The 18,383-nt window shown below is 42.1% G+C and overlaps 1 pseudogene; it reads right to left on the reverse strand.

Moving 5' to 3' along the window:
• Window positions 1–1,030: 1,030 nt before the first annotated feature.
• Window positions 1,031–1,139, reverse strand: LOC148811908 (5S ribosomal RNA; annotated as a pseudogene).
• Window positions 1,140–18,383: the final 17,244 nt, after the last annotated feature.

The raw sequence follows: 18,383 nt of genomic DNA on the forward strand, positions 1-18,383 counted from the left end.
GAAATAAACAAAATAATCATTTATTTCTTTATCATATTGGCTAGCTAATGTCCTCTCTTTGCTAGTTAGTGGCTGTGTTTCTGTGTTGGGTAGCAACGGGTGACTGTTCTCAGGCGGAAGATGTAAACAGCTTAATTTTCGTGTTAAATAATTTTAAAAAATTAAAATGCATTCTATACAGCAATCACATATTTGGGTACCGTTTCATAAAACTTTCATGCTTAAAATGTTTAGGGAGAAATGGAAGACTGGTGTGTATTTTTTCCTTAAACTATCAAGACCAGCCATACACAGTACAGTTTATGTACATACAGTAATGTTTATGTTCCTAAATTAATATCGTTCATGACCTTCAGATGCGTTATGCTCCTCTTCTTTTTATGCTCAGCTACTAAAATTTCCCTTTAGTGGTAAAATTCCATATAAATATTCAAAACTAAGCGGATTGAAACGTGCACAGTAAAGACATTAAATGATTAAATCTTTTCACTACCAACCAATGCACCACGAGTGCCCCTGTCGGTCATTTTGGCCAGCCAATCACTTACCGCGGTGCCCTACGGTGCCCTGCGGGTTGGTTACTGTACCGCGGGTTTTTAACGCTCATTTTGAATGGCTGCATCTGTATTTCACTTCAGCCTTTCACTCTTGCTTCCTTCCAATGAGGACGGAGCTGCGGGAGAAAGGGCGCTATAGAGGATCGCTGTGGAGAGCTGCTGCTGTGCTTTGACATCTGAGCTCTGTGGAAAACGATCTCAATACAACTCTGAAAAATGCGACTCCCCGAACGCCAGCCGAACAAGTCTCCACAGCCGAAGCGCTGTGTCTCTTTTCAGCTGGCGATAAACCTTTCCTCGATCCTTTGCGGACTTGTAAAACTGTTCATGATCAGAATAAAAAACGCTCACGCTAATACACAAGCACCCGTGTCTCGCCAAAGCTGACAAATAAACAGACGGACAAGCCGCACTGCACGTGTGAACAGGGGAATGAGCGAGCGAGCGGGGATAGGGCGCCTCCTGCGCTTAGAAGGTTACAGCACCTGGTATTCCCAGGAGGTCTCCCATAAAAGTACTAACCAGGCCCATCCCTGTTTAGCTTCCGAGATCAGGCGTGCTCAAGGAGGTGTGGCTGTAAGCGAGAGCGAGGCTCGCTGGCACCCTTCTTATAGAGAGGACAGCTCCGTCACCTCTTTTACGACACTGCTTTTTTCCCTTGCGTTTTTCTCTACTTCCCACGTTCTCTCTCTTCACTGCCTTCGTCCCCGCTCTATTTCACTTCAGCCTTTCACTCTTGCTTCCTTCCAATGAGGACGGAGCTGCGGGAGAAAGGGCGCTATAGAGGATCGCTGTGGAGAGCTGCTGCTGTGCTTTGACATCTGAGCTCTGTGGAAAACGATCTCAATACAATTCTGAAAAACGCGACTCCCCGAACGCCAGCCAAACAAGTCTTGAAGTGGAAATCTAATAAGTAAATTGATTCTTAAAATGTAGAGAGCTTTGCAAAAAAATATACTGGGGCTTTTAGATAATATATTTCAAGGATGTAATTGCTGTGCTACAGTACGTGCAGAATTTTAGAAGACAGTGCGTCAACAAAGTACACTGTTTAGGTTACTTTAGAAGACAATGTACCAAAACAATATATGCTGTCTGGGTCGTTAGAATTAGCTGAAAGTAACTGATAAGCTTTGAGTAACATATCTAGTGCTTCTTCTTTCGCTTTTTGATGTAATCTGTTTTCTCTTAGGGAAAGGGGAAGTTTTAGAAGGGACAAAGCGCTGAGCTTTTTTACAGCGCAACGTCTTATAAAAACCCTGTACTGCTTGTAACAAATTGAGTCTCTGGTTGCACTTTGCGAAGTGGCAGCAGGGCTCCCAATATTGCAATATTGAAATAAAGACCTTACTCAGGTGAGAACTCTCTCTTGTGGCTTCCTTGATAGTTATATTTCCATGACACCGGTTTTAATGTCTGTAGATTGTATCTTATTTTTATTTTTTGTTTTGTTTCATGTTCATATTATGTGTTTTCACCCAGTTGACTCCAGTTAATAACAGTTCACCCAGTTAATAGCCACTTTTTATGCGCGAAAAACGGGTGATCTTTCTATCTCGTGATCAGCTTAGTATCTTTCTGTAAGTTTTTTTCTTCTTAACTAAACGTTTAAAATACATGAATTTCATAAAGACAACACACGTTTCGAACAGAAAAAAAATCATATTCTGTTCTCTTCCTGGTATGTATAACAGATCAGCAGGTCTTATTTTCCCAATTGCTTTTTTCCACTGTATTTATCATATTGGCTAGCCAATGTCCTCTCTTAGCTAGGTAATGTTACTTGTGGATGTGCTTCTGCGTTGCGTAGAAGCACATGTATCCATAGAAAGTGTATTATACTACTATTTGAGCTACAGTACATAAAAATAATTATATCGTTATTAATTTCTTTAGGTACGTGATTCCATATTATATTCCCTATTAATCAAATTCTAAAAGTATGCTTTTGTTTACTCCGATAACGAGCACATTCACAGAAAATGTTAATGTCTTATGACTTTTCACAAAGTATATAAACTAAATATGGTCAGAAGGAGCATGTAAAAACGTTTCCGAAACGTGGTAAAATCTTACTACATGTAAGACTTTGATGCTTAAAATGTTTAGGAAGAAAGTGGAATACTGGTGTGTATTTTTTCTTTAAACTACCAATATCAGCCATATACAGTTTACACTATATGTTTATGTTCCTAAATTAATATAGTTTATGGTGGTGTATCGTGGTTGTAGAGGTTTGATGGGTTTACTGAGACAATTATTAATTGTAGCAGTAATCACGAGGTTGTTCGTTGTGGCTTTTAGAAAATCAATCGTCAGAACAACTAACAACGCACACACACGGGTTCAACACACGAGATACATTTATTCATATAAATTGTGCACCAAACATATACTAGTCTGCCTGGATACGAGCGGCAGACCTTACTGTGAGGGTTATCAATATACAAGGTATATAATCTCGAAGAGATGCCAACACAAAGAGATACACAACAGAGAATATATGTCAATATATATCGTTCGGTTACCAAATCGCTAATCAGTGTTATTACCCACTGTTACTCTAAACTCGGAAGTAAATACATTACTCATGAATTAAATTGATAACAACTTGTGTTGAGGTACAATTGAATTCTCGAGACACAATGTAGAACATGGGGTTTACTTATCCACTGTGTATGGATTTGGAATTTCCCGGCACGAACACCAAACCAGCTGACAGGCTCTGTTGCAGCCTCTGTTCCAGAGGTTGTCCAATGGGCGTTGTCCCGGCGTCCTCTGGCTACCGGCCGAGCAGTTGAGGTACAGCTCGGATTAGGACGGGCGGAGGAATCTGACTGCGGCGCGCAGGGCAGTCGTTGCTCCGAGGAGATCTACCAGCAGTCCAGCTGGCTAGTAGAAAGTCTCTATGCACAGAGTGTGACCGCGAGTCCTCACAAGTCACTCTTTTGCCCGGGAAGAAGCTGATTTGTTCCCGGGCCAGCGCTGCTTCTGAATAAGCTATTCAGGTTGTCGACGAGGGTCCAACTGTAGGCTGCCGTTGATCAAGCGTAGCATTCACGTTGGTAGAATTCTGAGTACGTACGGGATCCTCGGCCTTGCGCTTAGAACAAAGTCCAAGTCCCTTTGCAGACAACAGCAGTTCTCACATGATTGTCTCTGAGGATGCGCGAAAATGGCCAAGGAGAGCCCCGATCTGAGCTTGCGCTCCCTTTTTGACCAAGACACAGATGTGTGCTGATTGGTTGAGAGTTTGGCGGGTATTGGAGACCCACATGGTATTACCACGCCTTGCCAGTCCCTGATTGGTTGATCAAGGTGAGATATGAGTCACTTACTCTTGACACTTAGGAATGCAGTCCAGATGTCCATTTGGCACTCCCTAGACAGATAGGCGCCAATGGATGACCATTGATCATGATAGCCAGGCTTAGCTAAGTGCATCCCCATCTGGGAGCTGTCCCTTATCAAAAGAAAACATCTTAAATCAGCCTGCATGAATACTTTCTCTGTGGCTGCACCACAGAGATGGAGGGTGAGATGGGGCCTCATTTAGGACAGCATACCACCGCTTAATTCTGTCTTATTAACAAGCATTGCCGCTACAACGGCATCTCTCCTGTCAAACTTCCTCCTGACGTGTTTGACAGGATCTGGGCCGTGGTGAACAGTGGGAGCGAGCCTTCCCTGCGGCGGAGCGTGTAAACTTTCTCCCCGCGCTGCAGGAGTTGTGTGCGCTGCAGCGGTGCCGAGAGAACAGCACAGAAGGTAGCAGGCTCTGGAGAGCGGGTAAGAGACGGAGCCTTGTGGGCAGGCGAGCAGGCCCGTTTTTTGGAAATTGCTGAAAAGGCTCCGGTGTTTGTTCGGTGTGTGGCAGGCGCACGGCGCGAGCTTGCGTAGCGATCTGCCGGTCTGGTGTTATGCAAATGAGGCCGAATTGCGTCCCGGGACATGCTGCGAATGGGCATTGGCGACTGCAGATGTGTAGGAAACGGCGCGCTCGTTTTCTCGTTTTGCCCACCCTTTTGAGTGTTAGTGTGGCGTGTGAGTGTGCGAAAGAGTGGGCCCAGCAGGAGGCGGTGTTGTGCGGGGCGAGGAGCTGGCCTAGGCTGCGCGCTTTGTGCTGTGGGTGCGGGCCGCTTGCAGGGGTTTGTACAGCTCATACTTACCTGGCAGGGGAGATACCTTGATCAGCCTGTAGGTGGAGTAGTTGGATTGTTTTCTTGTTTTGTGAAAGTAGTGTTTGTTTTGTAGTTCATGAAATTGCAACTTTTGGATCCTGTAAGAATGCTGTGCGTTTTGAGCTTTTGGATGATCTCTTCATGGATCGTATGCAGTTCAGCAGAAAAGTGTTGCAGAAGGAACTTGGCTTTGAACCTCGGCACTTGGATTTCATCTTTGCTCTCCCAGGTCAGAAAGCATTTGAGGTTGTTTTTGCTACCTATTCTCTGTTTGAACAATGTGTGGATGTGTTTGAGGCAAAAAGAGGGAAAGTTCCTGCCCTTGAGAAGATCAACTTGCAGTCTCTGACACAGAGAGAGAGGAAAACGGTGCATGTTGTTATGTTCTCGGAACTGGCAAAGACGGAGGACATTCACACCTGGCTTAACCAGTACTGCACCGTCCACCATGGAACTGAGGTTAGAGATGTTGACTGTATAAAAACGGGAGCAAGGAAATTCAAGGTTCGCTTGCTACCGGACAATGTAAATGGAGGCTTAAGGCACCTGCCCTCTACAATCCGGCTGGGCGCCTGCAATGGCTATGTTTTTTATGTGGGACAACCAAAGGTGTGTCGGCGCTGTGGTGCTGTGGGACACCTGGCATTGTCCTGCACTGTGAAATGCTGCAAGACCTGTGGCAAACAGGGACATTTAGCCTCTGACTGTTCAATGCTGCCAAAGTGCAATTTATGTGGCTCGGAAGGACACGTTTTTAAGAACTGCCCTCACGCCTACGCCAATAAACTCAAAATGAGAAAGGATGAGGCAGTGCTTGTTTCAGCCAAACCGGCCCGAAAATCCAAAGCAAACAACAAGTCAAACAAAGAACCCTTGTTGGACAAAGACTCTCAGCCTCCAGCCAGGATCAGTCCTGCTGTGGCTCCGGGGCCGGTGGAAGAGAGATCCACTACGCCCCCACAACCGCAGACTGCACCAGACAAGCACGAGGGTTTGAAAACCCCCGAGAACAGCGAGGACCCCTCCCCCACTCCTGCTCCTCAGAACGAGGGCCAGTGTGGGGTCCCCCAGTGGAGCGGGTCCAGCGAGGATACCCAGGATTCAGCGGAGCTGCTTTTCTCAGACTCTGCAAGTCCTACAGATGTCCTCCTCTCCTCCATCCAGTCCATCACGGAGGATCTGCAGCAGCTGGTGGGTGAGAGGGAAGAGGAGACTGGTGCATCGGCTGCACCCCTTTCCCCTCAGTGCTCCCAGGAGCTGGACTTGAGGAAAAGGAAAAATGACTCTGTTTTCTCCCCGAGCGAGGAGGAAGGAGAGCATGGCGATGGGAACAGCTGGAACCCCTCCACCCCTCCCTCTACCCCCTTCCTTGAAATAGACTCCGTGAACGCTTTTACTGCTGCCACCCTGATGAAGGCTCATTCAGAGGATGGCTGGCAGGAAATTGGTAAGAAGAAAAAGAAAAAGAAGAAGGTAACAGGTGAGACAGAAGAGAAATGTGTTTTGTAAAGACTGGTTCCACTTTCTTATGTAATATGGCTCTAAACATAATTTCTCTTAACACCAGAGGTATCAATGAGAGAGTTAAATGCCAGTCTGTCTTTGATTACCTCCAGCAGAGAGAGGGAGATGTGTTGATGTTGCAGGAGTGTGCTTTAGCCTATCAAGAGAGGTATAAAAGCTTTGAAGATAGGTGGGATAAAGGGCCTTCTGTTTGGTCAGGGGACAATAACAACAGAGCCTCTGGCGTTGCCATTCTTTTCAAAGGATGGGCATTCAAATTGAAAAGTATTCAGAGGGTCATAGATGGCAGGTTGCTGTGTGTGGATGTGGAATGGGGGACCGTTAACCTGCAGCTAATCAATGTGTATTGTCCTGCTGACGTGGGAGGAAGGGTGGAGCTACTCAAGGCACTCTCCCCCCTATTGTTATGTAGCACAGACGTGATAGTGGGAGGGGATTTTAATTGTATCTTAGAGCACACAGACAGGCAGTCTAGCTCTCCGATAAAATTGGATTCCAGCTCACTGGCCCTGCAAAACTTAGTTCAAGACTTTAAACTCTCAGACACATATAGATGTATATATCCCACAACAGCAGGATATACATGGTCAGGGAGGAATAGCAGCTCCAGAATTGACTATTGCTTTGTCTCAGAGAGAGTGAAAGTTGTTGGGGTCACTCTTCAGCCTGTCTTCTTCTCAGATCATCAGGCTTTAGGGTGTAGAGTGGAACTCCAGGGCGGGACTGTCTTTGGCCCAGGCCTCTGGAAACTCAACACAAAGCTGCTAGAGAACGAGGGGGTAGTATCCCGCTACAAGGAGAAACTATCACAGTGGCTGTCCTTGCAGTGTCTGTACGGGTCAGTAGGAGAGTGGTGGGAGGAGGTGAAGGTGAGGACAAAGGCCTTTTTCATGGCTGAGGGAAGGAAGGCTGCTGCCAGACGGAGAGGAGTGCTAGCCAGGAAACAGAGGCAGCTGCAGCGTCTCTACACGATGCTGCACAGTGGCTTCGATGTGCTCGAGGATATCACCCTTTTAAAAAAGGACATCCGGAGCATAGCCGAAGAAAGTAGTCGAGGAGTGCTGTTAAGAAGCAGAGTGCAGTTCTTGGAAGAAAATGAGAAGTGTACTCGCTTCTTTTTCAGGAAAGTGGTAGGCTCCAAGTTTGTCATGGAAAGTGTAGTTGATGAGGAGGGACGAGAGAGAACAGAGCCGAGTGCTATCCTCTCCTGCACCGAGGCCTTCTACTCAAGACTGTACAGCTCTACAGAGGTAAAGGATGAAGAAATTCATTTTTTTACCTCAAAGCTAGAAAACGTTTTGAGTGAAGAAGATAGGGAAGTACTTGAGAGGGATTTGACAGTAGAAGAGCTGAGACAGGCTATGGAGAGCTTACAGAAGGGGAAAACTCCGGGTGCTGACGGGCTCCCTAAAGAATTTTATTGCACCTTTTGGGATCTGCTTCAGGATCCGCTACTGCTCCTATTCGAGGAAAGCTATAAGACAGAATTGCTGCCTGACTCCTTAAGAGAAGGCACTATCTCTCTCTTGTTTAAGAAAGGAGCAAAGAATGACATAAAGAACTGGAGACCCCTCAGCCTGTTAGGCGTGGACACTAAGATCCTGTTCAAAGCCCTTTTCCTGCGCCTACAAAATGTAGTGGCCTCACTGGTAGGGAAAGAACAGACTTGTGGGATAGCAGGACGCCTGATGAGCGACAACCTGGCCTTGTTGAGGGATGTCTGTCTGTACTCAGAGGATCGCTCCCTCCCTCTGTGCATTTTAGGTGTAGACCTAGAAAAGGCCTTTGACCGCCTAAACCGGCAGTACTTAACATCGGTACTTGAGCACATGAAGTTTGGCCCCATCATGAGAAAGTGGATTAACCTGCTGTACACAGGTAGCAACAGCAGAGTAATGGTTAATGGCAATAGATCACGCCCTTTTGAAGTCTGTTCAGGGGTGAGGCAGGGCTGCCCATTATCCCCCTTGTTATTCGTTTTGGCTATGGAGCCCTTAGCCTGTGCCTTGCGCAAGGATCAGGTCATTAATGGGATACCAGTGCCTGGAATTGGGGGAGGAGAGGTAAAGACATCTCTATACATGGATGACGTCACCCTCCTCCTCTCTGACAATGCCTCAATTAGCAGAGCTCTGCAGTGCTGTGATCGTTTCTCTTTGGCTTCCTCTGCAAAAATTAACAAATCTAAGAGAGAGATTTTTTATCAGAGCTGGAGGGAGCCAAAAGAAGGACATGATCTCAGGCTGCAAGAGAAGAGAATTAAGGTCCTGGGGGTGTATTTTGGAGAAGAGATGGGAACAGTAAATTGGCAGAACAAATTGCCAATCTTAAACAAAAAACTGATGCAATGGAAGGACCGAGACCTCACCATGACAGGGAAGGTGCTGGTCATCAAAACCGAGCTCTTGCCTGTCTTGAATTTTCTGGCTTCTACCTAAGGCTCCCAATCCCACACCGTGTTGCGGCGGTGCTGAGGAGATTGATGTTTCAATTTCTATGGGGTGGGAAGCAGGAAAGACTCAGAAGGGAAATAATGTACAGGCCGCTACCCTCAGGGGGGAAGTCTGTCCCAGATATTGCTACGAAGCTGCTGTGCATTTTCCTGGCCTCTGTGCTGAGAGGCTTTGCAAAAGCACCTGCAGCGCGTACCTGGACTTATTTTTCCAGGCTCTGGGTAGGTAGGGAGGTGTTCAGAGTGTGGGGTGTCAGACCCAAGCTGGATGTCCCACTCTCTGACACATGCCCTGCAATTTATGGGACAGTTAAAAGTTTTCTAAGATCTCACCCAATTGGCCATATTCCCCTCCGAGATGTCAGCGTCCAAAAACTGGAAGATTTCGTTGCACCCCAGAACAATAGGCAGACCCCTGTGGGCATTTTAACATCAGCCCAAACAAGGAAGGTGTGGAAACACACATCCTCTAAGTTTCTGTGCAACATTCACAGAGATTTAGCCTGGAGTGTCGTCCACCAGTGCTTACCGGTACGAACTTTCTTGTACCGCAGGGGCCTCACCCCCAGCCCTCGCTGCGTTAGGGTGGGCTGCGGCGAGGAGGAGACTGTGACCCATCTCCTGTGGTCCTGCTTTTTTGCTAAGGCCTTCTGGGCACAGTTTGAAGATTGGTTGCAAGCTCTCTCGCCCCAATTTACCCTGACCGCTGCTTTCGTCATATACGGCATCTCTCCTGTCAAACTTCCTCCTGACGTGTTTGACAGGATCTGGGCCGTGGTGAACAGTGGGAAAGACGCCCTGTGGAGAGTGAGGAACATGGGGCTGTTCAAAGGCATCGAGGTCCCAGTCAAGGCAGCAGGTAGCCTGGCCCTGTTCATCACCCGAGAGAACTATTACCTCAGAGATCTGTGGAGAGAAGGGAGGGAGGAAGCAGAAAATCTGTGGGAAATAGAGGGCATAGAAACTGTGAAAAACATTATCATGTTTAAGTAAAGAATGTGATTTGCACCAGAAAAAAAGAAATTGTTGCTATGTAACTGGTACCGTGTCAAAATGTAATGAGATGTGATCATATATACTGTTTTAAGTATGTATATTAATGTAAAGCTTTCTAATTTGTGATGTAATGTATTTTTTTGTGAAAAGAAAATAAAGTTCTTAAAAATCGTTTCTTAATCGCGTCTCCACTCGTCCTTCATTCTGAAAAGAACCTGCAAACGCTACAATATCTATAACACACGTGAAGAGTGAATCTGAATTAATCAGAATGCCTCGCTGCACCAGAATTGTTATTTACGTATTTTAAAAATACATCTGGTACATCTGAAGACAGAATAAAACCCAGAACTGTAAAAGGACGACAGACCATTAAACTGCAAAGGAACAAGTAATAGATTTATTCCATGCTGAAAAAATAATTGCAGAATAATTTTAGTTTCGGTGGTCTTTCTGATGTATGAGTTTGGAAAACCGTCTTTGAGAACACAACATTCGGTGCTCGGTACCATCGAGGTGTAAGAGGGTCAAGGATGAGTGGGAAACTTTGTTAATAAGGAGACAAACACCGCCCAACATGGGACTCAAACCCACGACCCTGGGCTTAAGAATCTCATGCTCTACTGACTGAGCTAGCCAGGCACCAGTGTTCTCATAGACGGTTTTCCAAACTCATACATCAGAAAGACCACCGAAACTAAAATTATTCTGCAGCTAGGGTCACACATTCTCCCTTCCCTTAACGACAGACTACTGTTCTTTTAAATTTTCTCCATTCATTGGAAGTTTCATTTCACACCTCTCTGCACCCATTCTGACTTTAAACCTCTTGTTTGGCCTCTCTTTCTGTCCCCTGCTCCCGCCTCTCACTCCTCCTCCCTCCCAACCTTTGTTCTCCCGCTACTTTACCTTTGCCTACTGCCCTGTCTCTCTCACACCTGAAGAAGGCTCCACGGCCAAAACGTTGTGTTCTCTTTCTTCTTTTTTTTCAGCATGGAATAAACCTATTACTTGTTCCTTTGCAGCCTACGCATGCTGACGCAGCTACCCACCTGAACTAAGACCATTAAACTGTCTGGTGATATTGCTGCACGGGGCGCAAGATCACAATAGAACACGTTATTGTAAAAAAATGTTAACATTCGTGAATTAGTATTTTTTTTAATTATACCAAATGTTCGTTAAATAATGAATGATGTTTTTCAGACCGTAAACACTATTATATGAAAAAAAAATATTTACTATATATCCATTTAACTTGCTTTTTAAAAAAAAACATTACAATACGGTAGATAAAAATTGTTGTTAAGCGCTCTTGTATTAAATATACTCTACCAGCCTTTTAAGTCATGTGTCAGAAATAAAGTGTATAAAATTCGCTAAATCAAACAAAACACAAACGCTACGAAAAAGAAAAAAATGCATTTATCCTGCAATTTTATCTCGTTGAAACGTTTTTTTTTTCTCTGTGGCACTAACGGGCTAACGGTTAGGATTCCTGGTTTCCTGATTACATAGAAATGTGTCTCTCTTGCCTTACGATGTCCAAATGATCAGTTCAGTGTAGAAAAGAGCAACGTAAAACCCCGTCAGGTGTGCGAAACGTATAAATGAAAGAGATCGCTTTATTTCTGCCCGCTTTCTCACTGAAGCCCTTTGGTGTGTTAATAGAAGGTTATAACCGCTACACTGCGCAATGTGGGGAGTGGTGACTTGCAAGCAGAGTTGACCTTTGAGAATAGACTCGTCTCGGGAATATATTTCCACATTTTGAAGAGATTTTCTCCATTTCTGTAGCCTGATTTCCACTATTGCTAGAGAGCTGTAGAATCTGGAATCACCTATCTGGGAACAGTGTGTAGATGACAGGTTTGTGACTTTCTCATGAGCACGGTATATGAATCCATCAGATTAAAGACACTGTGAGCATTTGAATAAAATAAACGATAGTTTGTCCCAGCTCGCCGCGATGGTGTAGTAGTCAGTACTTTGTGCTGTGATCGCAATACCCGCGCTTTGAATCCGGGTGACAGCAGCCCAAGACAAGAGAGTTTCCTTCGTCTATGTTATTTCAGTGAAGGGGGGCATGCGTGTACAGCGAACGATTACGAGTTGATGTGTTGCCCCATTTAAGCAATGTGAACCAACACTGTTTTACAAAGGAGCACGGTCTGATCTTATAGTTGATAATCTGGAGACCAGACCGACCTCTTCTCTGACGAGAAGAAAAGGTCAGGAGCCGCAGTATTTAATGTAAATAGATTTCATTTTTTTTCTGTGGTGCAACTAGTACCAAACACTTAATCTTGGGGTTGTGAATTCGAGCTCCACGCTGGTAAGAAATCATATAGGTTATGATAAATTTACTTTTTTAAAATAAAAAGTCATATTATAAAACTTTCCCGATACCAGTTTGCAAGTGACATGTTCTTTATAAAAATAATCTTTAGTATGGGATCAATAACCGCGCCAGAACAAATATCGGAAAGAAATCGCCTGTCACTAAGGAATTTAAGTGAAGTAGAGACATAATCAGAAAACCTACATATAGGAAATGTTAGTTACTGTGTATGTGCTTTAGCGTTTTCTTTTATATACCGAAAAAAAGTTCAAGGCGTTCTAGTCGCTGTACTCTTCGTAGATAATGTCAACGAAATCACAATACAGTACAGGACACGCAGTGAGGAGCTCACGCAACGAATAGTCTTGAACATGCCAAGCGTAAAGACACACTGCACATCTGCGAAACATCACATCCTAGTTTAGTTACAGTGAGATTATAGACTGGAAGCTAGGAAGTCTCAGATCACTTTTTTATTAAATGTTCAAGCAAACCCAAATACCTTTGCAAGAAACATTTCAGAATCCCAGTCAAATCCAGTATGATTGCTGGATCCCTCGAATTCGACAATATCACAGATCTGCAGTCCACGTTGTGCAAGACATACCGCCCAGAGCATTTCTAAGACAGGAAATACATTTTCGTTACGAAAAGAGATATACTGTACGTAGAGTGAAATGGTCTGGTACGAGTCCTAAGTTTGAATAGTTCAAAATAGACAAAAAAGGGTAATTACAGACTCTTTTGAAATCTAAGAACATTAAAGCTGTGCGGACCTTATCTTGATTTACCTAGTTTAATCGTTTTCAGAAAGTGTAATTGTATTATTTTATGTACCCTTGACGATTCTACTGATGTTATAAGTGCTCTTGTTTATATTGAATCTATTTTGTTGTTCAAATAAAAAGTAAAAAAAACATTCCGGATGCGTCTGCTGTAAAAATAAAATGACATCAAAGGCGTTGTACATACAGATGCAGCCATTCAAAATGGGTGAGGTATTTCGCGGCATACCGGTTCACGTGTGTCACGTGACTAACTATCCGGCGTCGCCTTGTAAAACCGCCAGGGGGATCTTAACCTCTCATGTACAGCATTTGAGCCTTTAATTTTGAACTGTGTATTACAGCATGTTAATCATCAGTCATTAAAATGTTGGTATATTTTATGAAAGCAAGATTGCTCAGTTGGACAAAAGTACACAACCTACCTTTATCAGAAATATTTATGCATCAAAGCCTTTACTGAAGATATTACTAATAGTATTAATAATGGATGACTTTGGACAAGCTGTATACTCAAAGTATAATTTCTTTAGCACATTTGTACAAGCACTTGGAATCTGTCCAAGCCATACTTTGTCAGGCATTTTGTTTTACTTCAACAGGCATAAAAACTTCCTTGCTTTTAACAGGGCGTTTCATAATTTCTAACTATGAAAATTATTTAAAATGCGACACCTATCATGAAAAGAAAAAAATACACACCAGTATTCCATTTCTCCCTAAACATTGTAAGCTTCGAAGTCTTTAACTAACGTGATACCGGAGTCAACAAGCATACTTTTAGAATTTGATTAAAAGGGAATATAATATGGAATCGCGTATCTCAAGAATTTAATAACGGTATGATTATATCCGTGTACTGCGGCAGGGCTGTGTAGGGCTGTTTCGCCTGCCTGCTTATGCGAGCTGTCTTGTAGCCTACTGGTCTAGGTGCGTGACTACCAACTGGCAGGTTGTGTGTTTGAATCCAGCTAGTGCTGGACCTTTCAGTTTTATTTATTTATTTTTTAATCGCGTAACATAAACATATTACCGTATGCAAACTGTACTGTATACAATATGTATATGTATATTTAATGTCTTAACTGTGCCCGTTTAAGTATTGAATATTCATATCTAATTTTACCACTGAGGGGAAATCTTAACATAAACATACAGTATATGGCTGGTCTCGATACTTTAAAGAAAAAAATACACACCAGTATTCCATTTCTCCCTAAACATTGTAAGCTTCGAATGAAACCACTAAATAAAGACATAAATATAGAAATCTTAAGATTTGTTTTATTTAATGTTGGTAGCAGGATGAACTGTCAGAGTGTATATTTTGTCGCAAAGTTGCTACAAGATGTTAACAGTGAAAAAGGTATTTAGAAATGAGTTATTTCAAGATGAAAAAGAAAACATACATGAAACATGGTTTCATTATGACCAGAATCGGTCTTGAGATATTTTTAACTTGATTTACAGTATTTGAGAGGTATGTCTTAACACCGATACTACAGTGCTTAAGTACTGCTCACGTATATGTTTCTAGGTTTATATTATGCATTTCATACGGTCAAATTACTTTTGAGCAACTAATAAGAAGCGCGAAACGGTATGCGTTTTAGTTTCGTTTTGTGCTGGAACCCGTGGATTGATTAGAGATATCAAGTACATACAAGTCATTTTTTAAATGTTGTAGTTCGTCTTGAAAAAATGTTACGAGTACATCATCTATCAACAATTACACAGGTTCTGTTTCCATATTGCGGATTTTGGTTAGGTACAGTATTATCAAATCCAGTGGCGCTGTGTGTTACTTTACTGAGTCCCATGTCACATGGTCTGTGATTGAAACCTGTAAAACCGGTTTAATTCGTCACAGCCAGCACTCTTCAGGTGTGAGGGTCTTCTGCTCAGAATGAAACGCTAAAATGTTTGTGTATATTCTAATGGTAGTGGGGGCAGGGTGTGTGGGAACAGGTTTGGTTGAAATTGCATTGGAGATCTATGTTCTTCACACCTGAAACATTTTCTCTGAAAGGATTTTCTTCGCAGTTTAACCGATCTTGTTACAGCATGTTACAGTTTACTATTATTAACCATATTAATTTTAAGTGCTTAATGTAAAATCTTGTAAAAATATATTTTCATTGTTCAAATATACATTAATATACATTAAGTCTGACTATCATATAATAAGTTAAATACAAAACTAAAGAAAAAATAGGGTTAAATATAATTCAAAATATTTTGCTAACAATGTTAACTGTTTATGAATAATAAAATGTATTAACTAAGGAGTAGGATGGCACAGTTGTTAGTATGTTTTTTGTTTTGTTTCTTTTTCATAAATACAACAGTAGTACCTGATGTCTCAGTGGCTTTCAAAATTAAATTATGCATGCAAACCTGTGAACTAGAAAGATAACTAAGATTTTAATACTAATTAAATGACCGCGGGCACTTTCCACCCCCTCTACATTCTCAGAGTAGAACAGACTAACCTTCTAATGAAAGACGGTCCACCCCCCACGGACAGGAAAAGTGCCCACAGGCACTTAAACTTAATATGGTCAGTAACAGTAAACAGTAACATGGTAAGAAGGAGCACGTACAAACGTTTTCGAAATAACCACATGTAAGACTCTGATGCTTAAAATTTTTAGGGAGAAAGTGGAATACTGGTGTGTATTTTTTCTTTAAACTACCAATACCAGCCATATACAGTCTGTAACGTAGGGATTTCTATATGTCTTTATTTAGTGTTTACATTAGTGACAAAGGCTAAACTTTTAGCTTCAGTAACGTGTACATATCTCCCCTTTTTATAAAACGACTTGGTTGAAAACTGTTCCAGAGCCACTGTTGTTTCATCAGTGAAAAGTACATAATGAAATGCCTCTCCCTGTTCAATCCACTGGAAAAAAGAAAAGGAGCATAAAGCTTCTGATGGTCATAAACGATATTCATTTAGGAGCAGCATCAGAGGTATGTTTTTAACTGCACTGCATTGGAGAGAATACCATAGTGTGTTTTTTTTTTTTACTCCCTGGCGGAAACTGGCTTCCAGAAGAATCAGTATGGCTCAGAGATTAAATAAAACTTCACAGACATTAACGAAGAGCATAACGCGTGTACTGTATACACTGGAAGTACAACCCAACTCTCTGCAGGAGTGCTGGCTGTGACGAATTGAACCGGTTTCAGGGGTATTTTCAAAGTAGGAGGCGGGATTTCCAGCGAAAGACACCCCCCCCCCCCCCCCTCAAAAACCCAGTAAATACAGTACTTACTAGTTAAAGGCTAGGCTCCCGACTACGGCGAAAGGAACCCTTCTTTCATTAGAAGACAATGAACATATTTTAGCCCTGAATGAATTAATAGCAAACATGGTTTACATAAAAGACATTTTTCCAAGAAAGTTTAGCCTTTGTCACTAATGAAACCACTAAAAAAAGACATAAATATAAAAATCTTAAGATTTTTAAAATACATGACTTTGCTAAAATTTATTTGAAAATAAAAACAATTACAACCGCCAGGGGAGAGAGAGAACAGGGGAGGGATGTTGGTTTTGCATAAGGGGCGGGGTTATGGAAATTAGGTCTGTTTGGGAATGTGTAGTTACATGTTCTGGCTGTTTGTGAATTATCGTTGTTGAGTATGGAGTGTTGAGGTATTGATTTTGTGTAATGCTTTATGTTGAAAATTGAGGTGGATTTTGTTTATGATAAACAGGATAAACTGGGATGGGAGGAAGGTTTGGTTTTGCATAAGGGGCGGGGTTATGATAATTGGAGGACTTTGCGAGAGTAAAATGGTTTGATTATTTGATTTTGTATTGTGGTTGTTATCTATGTTTTTGGTTGGTATTATGTTTATATGGTTGTTTTTGTTGGTTGGTTGTTATTATGGTTATTAATAATACGATCTATAGTTGAAATCTGAGCCTAAATAAAAAGAAAAAGCAAGTGATTAGGTTTATGAGCAATCTAATTACTTATTCGTTTAAAAAGCTATATAAAATAAAGTTTATTATTAATTTGCTGGACAGAGCGGTGAACATTATTATGCATAAGACAAAGATAACGACCCTGATCAGTTTAGAAATCTGTGTACGCTGTAAGGTTTTTACTTCTTAAACTTTTAAAATACACGTTTTGAATAGAAAGAAATCCTCTTCCTGGTACAGTATGTATAGCAAACCAGCACGTCTTTTTTCTCCAATCAGAGGGGTGTCAGATGGTGTCAGCCAATCACCATTCTGCGTTGGGTAGCAACGGGTGACTGTTCTCAGGCGGAAGATGTAAACAGCTTAATGTTCGTGTTAAATAATTTTTTTAAATTAAAATTCATTCTATACAGCAATCGCATATTTGGGTACCGTTTCATAAAACTTTCATGCTTAAAATGTTTAGGGAGAAATGGAAGACTGGTGTGTATTTTTTTCTTTAAACTACCAAGACCAGCCATACACAGTACAGTTTACATACATACAGTAATGTTTATGTTCCTAAATTAATATCGACCTTCAGATGCGTTATGCTCCTCTTCTTTTTATGGTCAGCTACTAAAATTTCCCTTTAGTGGTAAAATCCATATAAATATTCAAAACTAAGCGGATTAAAATGTGCACAGTAAAGACATTAAATGATTAAATCTTTGCACTACCAACCAATGCACCACGAGTGCCCCTGTCGGTCATTTTGGCCAGCCAATCACTTGCCCTGCGGTACCCTCCAGTGCCCCGCGGTGGCTTGTGGGTAGGTTACTGTACCGCGGGTTTTTACCGCGCATTTTGAATGGCTGCATCTGTAGAGTTCTGAAGCCTGTTCCACAGAAGAACTAGCTCAGATGAAAAGTTAGATATTCTACTGACAGGGCTATTCCCGTCAATTCAGTTTCTTTCTGAAACAACGTTTTTCAAGAAAAACTTACACTTTGCAAAATTTGAAATAAAATACTTGCTTAAAAGTGCAGATTATTTTTTTCCCAAAAACTGTAAAAGGAGAAAACCGACCCGTTGGAGTCTCTGTCTTACCATTGCTCAGTGCGGTCAGGTCGGGACTAAAATTATAGTGTGCTGGTTCAAGGACATCTAGGCACGACTTTCTCACTGTTCCATTGTGAACATCATCTAGAGAAAAAGTGGCATGTAATGTTTAATACATTATTGACCTTATTAATAATTTGAGGGAATATAAATGCTTTGCATGTATCGAATTACAGCACGTAACAACTGAGTACCTGAGTCGATATCACCGGGCAATTTCCAATAACGACCAACATCAGAAACTTCAAGAAAAATAAGATTCCATATCTTGGAATGTAGGGCGGGAGAATTCATTTATACTCCTGTTGCATCTTGAGCTAAACTTTTTTTTTTTAAATATGACGCAGATTTGCTCAAGATACTTGTAATCGCCTTAAAGAGAGTTTTCATGAAAACGTACATCGGCTAGCTCTCCACTGTTAATTGACAGAACTTTTGAAGAAACTGTTCTTATATAAGCAACAGACAAATTACACATCTTAATGAACATGAAGGGAAATCTATGG

Source organism: Atractosteus spatula, assembly GCF_055471065.1.
Source record: "Atractosteus spatula isolate fAtrSpa1 chromosome 10 unlocalized genomic scaffold, fAtrSpa1.hap1 SUPER_10_unloc_6, whole genome shotgun sequence".
In the NCBI taxonomy this organism is placed as follows: Eukaryota; Metazoa; Chordata; class Actinopteri; order Semionotiformes; family Lepisosteidae; genus Atractosteus; species Atractosteus spatula.